The sequence below is a fragment of the Saccoglossus kowalevskii genome, chromosome 20, assembly GCF_978046115.1.
Source record: "Saccoglossus kowalevskii chromosome 20, keSacKowa6.1, whole genome shotgun sequence".
Taxonomy (NCBI): Eukaryota; Metazoa; Hemichordata; class Enteropneusta; family Harrimaniidae; genus Saccoglossus; species Saccoglossus kowalevskii.
In genome coordinates, this window is record NC_140660.1 from 3,520,120 (window position 1) to 3,526,931 (window position 6,812).

Sequence of the window (6,812 nt, forward strand, 5' to 3'; positions counted from 1 at the left end):
GCGACCTGAGACAACTTCTTTGTCCCGCCCTCAAATCTTCTGCGTTCGCGTCAGCGTTTTGAAATTTCTACACCGGATATTTGAGGACATAATCTAAAGAAGTGTGCCTAGATTTAGTCACATCTTTCTTTTTTTTGCATGAAAAAGAACTCCTGAAAGGTGTCAAGACAAAATTCAATAATTGCTCGGGAAATAGGATGGACATATGGTAAAAAGATAGTACCCAATCACAGTCCCTGGGACTGTGACCCAATATACAAATTTCTAGGCGCACTTTTAGAAAACAGTTCACACTTCGTCCATTCACACATTTTTGAACGGATACCTCACAGAGTTTTCAAGATAGCGCGAGATTATCAATATTTCGGCGGTTTAGCTAAAAACTGTGTTACGGGATCAATTCGGTAACATTGGACACGCAATATGGTCAATTGTATTCCCCGATATTCAAGCTTTCAGAATATATATACTTTATTTGGGTAGCTGTATTTTGCATAGAGCAGCACTTGTCTAATGGAAAATACTGAATAAGGGCTAACTGAGGTGGTGGTGGTATTAACTGTAGAACTTTATTCAAGTGAAGACATCAAATACACTAAGAAAAGAGCAAAACTATTTTATAGTTAATTGTTTTTTCCACCTGAGATTTGTGTTTGCATGGACTGATCTGCAACAGTGTTTCAGATATTACAGCTATGCACACCTCTTTTTCTATTTTTAAACAATATCACAAATTGCATCTCTCTTATGCTACATGTATTGATGTTATCAGATGACCTCTGCCCATGGGCCTAAACCACGTGACCAATCCATGTGATATTCAAAGGAAAGCAAAATTACAGCTCAAATCCTGACTGGTAATTTTTTTTTTTTAGTATACAAGAAAGTTGATCAGGAAAAACATCTGTGTTTGTAGTAATTTTGCCAGAAACCAGATAGCGGCCAAACCACGTGACTGAGCAAAATTATTCTATGTTTCTCATATACCCTAGGTGCAAAATATCACGTGACTCGACAGAATTATTTTCTAGCAGAAATGCAACAAGGACAAATTTGACCATTAATATGAGACTATTTTCTGTTTCAAAGAAATTATGTTCAAACCACGTGACCATTCATAAACAAAGAGACAACATGCATTGGATTAACTTAGCAATATCAAGACCAGTGGATTTTATGACGTCATTGCAACAGATTATTCGCGAATATTCCATCCAGTACGCGCGCTTCTAGATTCCGCAACTGGTCATGCTGCTGTCCTGGTGGCCTCCCAACTAGTTCGCCCTATCGTGTTGATGAAGTGAGCTTAAGCAAAGGTGATTTATTCCAGCGAATGCGATAAACAAAGTTAGGGCATGTCTACGAGTACAGAGAGATGAATTTGTTCTGTTTTGTAGTGAGTAGTACTACACAATTTGCGAAACGAGATCGACAAAAGACCGACGTGAATTGTATTTTCTCGGTGTTGACTCACAGTATATGTAACGGTCCAGGCACAGTTTGCATAAATAAATGGAAGTATCCGTGTTCTCAGGTGTGTATCTGTTTATTTATACAGTGAGATTAAAATCACTGTTGGTTCTCCTTCTCGGATGGCTAACACCCACTAGCTTCCCGGTCATGTTCATTCGCGCTCTACGCCTGTAAGTTTTGTTTGCCTTCAAAGTATTTGTCAAATCACCCACTTCCTGTACAGTTGTCAATAACATCTACATTGATGGTTGGAAAACACTCATGGGATGGGGCAATGATTAGACTATGTACATGAACCCTGTGTGCGCACCCCTACGCACAGTCGATCAAGTCGGTCAACGGTGGCGATTTAGCATAGCGTTGTGCAAGCCAGAAATGCAAGACTGCGACGAAGACTGATACGGCATACCGGTCACGGTGTGCTGTTCGCTCAGGCAATCACTACTATGCTATTCCACACTACACGTAAGTCACTCGTTCACTCGCAATGTAAATGAATATACAATAATATTTGATGAATTAAAACTAGTTTCTTTCTTAGTTTCTTATTTGCCATATAAGATTGTGAAAAACAAATCCAGAAAGACATTTCAAATTATTCAGATTCACAGGCCAGTTATTCAATGTGGATTTTTCCCCAAATTTTCCGATTTTTAGTGGCAACAAATCGACTAGCATTTACAACGGTACAAAATAATAACAATAATGAACTCCCTGAGAACCTATAATGGTTTGGTGGGTCATTTATTATTGTTTAAATATAGTTCAATTAATATAAGTGCATTATGTTTGAATTAAAATGTAACTCCAGATTGGTTGCGGTTTAGTCAAGTTTAATGAAGAAAATGCAACAAAATTGGACTGTTGGAAAAACAGGAATTTCTAGTTCCCTTTTCAGAAAAAGTGTCAACCTTCACAAAGATATTATTGTCTTTTTTTTCATATCGTATTTAAGCAAGGCTTGAAAAGTTTATCACAAAAATACATCTGGTGTAAATAGTAAGCTTTGAAGAATTCCACTTAAAAGTGACTGTCATCAGAACAGTGCATGCTGGGAAGGCTCACATAACAACAAATGTTTACTTATTTCATAATGAATTCCACTTAAAAGTGATTGTCATCAGAACTGTGCATGCTGGGAAGGCTCACATAACAACAAATGTTTACTTATTTCATAAAGAATTCCACTTAAAAGTGACTGTCATCAGAACTGTGCATGCTGGGAAGGCTCACATAACAACAAATATTTACTTATTTCATAATGAATTCCACTTAAGTGACTGTCATCAGAACTGTGCATGCTGGGATGGCTGACATAACAACAAATGTTTACTTATTTCATAAAAAATTCCACTTAAAAGTGACTGTCATCAGAACAGTACATGCTGGGAAGGCTTACATAACAACAAATGTTTACTTATTTCATAATGAATTCCACTAAAAGTGACTGTCATCAGAACAGTGCATGCTGGGAAGGCTGAAATAGCAAATGTTTACTTATTGCATAATGAATTCCACTTAAAAGTGACTGTCATCAGAACTGTGCAAATATATATACAAAAAACATGTCAGAATTCAAGCAAAAACCTATCACACTATTAAAACCTGGAGGGGGAACTGAATCTGTTGTGAAAGTATTCTATGTAGCCGGATGCAACGATAAAGGCTGTTGACATGGAAATAAAAAAATAAGCAAATTAAACAAAACATTGCAAAATGCTTCAGTAGATGACTTAAAATAAGATTTTTTGCTTAGTTAGGAGTAAGCATTGTGTCCGTGGGATAGAAAACATGTCTTGGTCTAAGTAGGTATCTTCCAATCAAGGATTACTAAATGTGACACATCATGTGACTGAATAATATCATGTGATCAATTCAAATAATTGTGATTGGTTCCTACTATGTTCCTGTGTCACATGATTTAACATGTGATCCATGTCAATCAATGTGATTGGTTCTTCCATTCTCATATGACTTATATGTTCAGTGACTTGAGCTGTCAGTTCTTCCACTATTTTCCCATCATTCATAGCAGTTTGCTGTGAATCTCCACATTTGATTGGATTTATGGTAGATGATTTCTAGGATTTACCACTGCCAGCAAACTGCTTCCTTAGTTCTGCCATTCATGAAGGCTCTATTTTATCAAAGAGTGGTTAAGGCTGAAAGTAATAACAATTTTCAATTATACCACCAGTGTTTTGAATGTGTTTATGGAACATTATGTACATGTTTCTGGAATGTTCTCAACATGTTCTAAAAGTGTATCTGGATTGTTCTGTGAATGTGTTCTTAAAATGTTCTCAACATGATCTGAGAACGTGTTCTTAAAATGTTCTCAACATGATCTGAGAACATGTTCTTAAAATGTTCTCCACATGATCTGAGAATGTGTTCTTAAAATGTTCTCAATATGTTCTCAAAGTGTATCTGGAATGTTCTGTGAATGTGTTTTTAGAATGTTCTCAACATGATCAGAAAACATGTTATTAAAATGTACACAGCATGTTCTAAAAGTGTATCTGGAATGTTCTGTGAATGTGTTCTTAGAATGTTCTCAACATGATCTGAGAACTTGTTCCTAGAATGTTCTTTACATGATCTGAAAACGTGTTCTCAAAATGTTCACAGCATGTTCTAAAAGTGTATCTGGAATGTTCTGTGAATGTGACGGTGTACATTAGTTCGCCCTGATTAACACAGTGATATACGTAGGGCTAGTAAAATGGCAGTGTGTTCAGGGCTTTCATTAATTACACATGTAATACAGTTGAAGTTTAATACATTCGATCAAAGCTCCAACCATAATTAGGCCAAACAAAAATGTTTTGTTGCCCTCACGACCGACCGAAAAATATGAAATATCGGATCGCGTTTTTTTTACCCATATATCTCGGCTATTTACGATACCCTTATTTTTCACGAATTTAAAAAAAACATCTGACCGATCTAATTTCAATTTTCAGACTTGAGGGCAACATAAGTTTTTTGGACTTACAGTAAAACAATTGTCAGATCTGGACTGGGTAAATGACATGAGAACTCACCGATGTGTTCCACTTCCTGTACAGACAACTGGACAACGACGATATCAGCTGCCACGCCACTTTCAAGTAATGTTGATTTCCTCGATCGCAATACAGCTTCATATATATGTCATTTCAAGATATTGGTAGTTATCTAAGACTAACATGCAGTATATTATCGGTTTCAATATTCTTACAACACGATGGTTCGTTTACATTTCAACCGGAAGTAAACCTGGGAGGTGTTGTCGTAGATGGCGTATTCGCTGTTGCCCAGCAACAAGATATAATCCAATGATAACGGCAAGTTGACGAATATGTGAAAAATGCAGTGTGCATGTTAGTTTTTTGTTTTGTCGAAATATATTAAAAATTAAAAAAAAAACGACAAAATTGTAAATGATGTAAATTTCATCAAGGCAATAACGGCTTTTATGGAAATTTATAAAATATTGTTAAAACATTACCTCCATCCCTAAACGCCTTGTGATTGGTCTGGTTGTTTTCAACCGTTATTTGAAATTAGTAAAACATTTTAAATATGTTTTATATAAGAAATTCATACGTTCATGAAATTAATAGAAATGAATGAACAGATCATTATCAACTAGACTTGATTTCAAGTCTTAGTGTTCTTTTAAAATAAATAGCCTTTAAAAATACGAAATAATGAAATGTTCAGTGTGATGAAAGTTTTCAGATCATAGTCCCTCTGTAAACTGTCCATAAACTGAAATTATACGTACATGTTTGTGTGGTGACGGATGTGGTAAAGATTTGCCAAATAATCTATTTAGACAATCCGAAAATCAACGCAATTTCACTGTTTTTAGGTTCATGAACTTGGAGGATATGAGTTAACGCGTTCACGTGAATTTAACTCAGCGGATTTTACTTCTCAACAAAAGTAGCGAAATTGAAAACCAGCCAATAATAAATGCGACTACAGAATATGTCTCACTAGAGTATCTGAGTGGCGGTACAGTGGTTACAAAACCGACTGTTTACTTAGCCGCATAGTTCAGAGGTCAGGTTCAATCTGATTTAATTCTGATGTATGCATGCAATTTTTAACTTGATATATCCTAAATTCGTGTACTCTATTTTGTGATTATTATTACATCCACCTTATTTCGTATTAGTTTAACTATTGGACAGGGAGCAGAAAACTTAATTATATTTTAATATTCCTTGAAGGGCGGAAGTCGTCGCGCTGCGCGTGTTCAACATTTTCGTTAATAAAAATTGATTTAAACCACAATACGATGCGCATCTCTAATAAAATCAGTACGAGGTTTGACCTAGACGCGCCTTGCACTAATTACCGCCGGTGATTTCGATACCTTCCAATCACACGAAAATACCTAATTAACTTTTAGGAACGTCTCAGTTTGTACTCGTTGATCTACGAAACAGTCAAAGTCGCCATCTTTGTTTTATGAGACCCATATATCTCGCGCATTTTGTCGGAGATTCATAATATATATTTGTATTCGTTTAAATATTCTGTTATATATAGTAGTTATTCTTTCACATTTCGCATGAAGGATTCCACTGAGTAAATCTCGACCAAGTAGAATCATTTAATTTCAGCTAATCATTTTACTCAGTATCTTTTTTCTCCTGTGTAAGGCCAGACTTTTTTTATTCATTGTTTCGCGAGTTTTTATAAGGCAATTTTTTTGAGGAGGGCGGAAAAATAAAATAAAATTAATTCTTTTTTCCCATTAGATTTGCGTGATTCTCAAAGAATTGAAAGTGAGATCATTGATCGGAAAGAAGAAATGAAATACAATGTTATTCCATGTTTAACCTTGTTTCTCATCTGCGCGAGACTTCGGTACTTTGATCATGATACTCCCACGAAAATGCAACTTGGATTTGTTATGCGGCGGGCGGTAAATAAAATATTTTTTAGCATTTGTTTGCGTTTACAAGTCGGCGGGCGCGAGAAATTACGCTGAAATAAAGTAATATTTTTATTTCATTTTCGGCTCCTGATCATTCGGCGGCTTCGCAAAACAAGGGATAATAAAAGTCTGGCCTAATTTACATTTGTATTTCTCGCTTACGTGTTTTCTCTCACGTTCGATACGCACCTATATAAAGGGCTAGTTTCGGAGTTTCGGGGTTCCTTGTTCATGTGTTACATGTTTCTATACAAGTTTGTCAAGCAATAAACCATACCGTGTTTTTTTGCATCTACATTTGACCGTTGTTTATTCTGTCATCAGTCACTACCAAAACGTACTACTCTATCCCCCACAAATGTCTCGACTGCCGGAACTTCATATAAATAGACTAAAACGAAGT

At 35.9% G+C, this 6,812-nt stretch overlaps 1 long non-coding RNA gene across 1 annotated transcript; it reads right to left on the reverse strand.

Annotated features, from left to right (window-relative positions):
* Positions 1-3,551: 3,551 nt before the first annotated feature.
* LOC146729901 (uncharacterized) lies at positions 3,552-4,730 on the reverse strand. The gene is made up of 2 exons (XR_014927990.1): positions 4,521-4,730; positions 3,552-3,635 (listed from the first exon to the last, which is right to left on the reverse strand). It is a non-coding gene; the product is annotated as an uncharacterized LOC146729901 (long non-coding RNA).
* Positions 4,731-6,812: the final 2,082 nt, after the last annotated feature.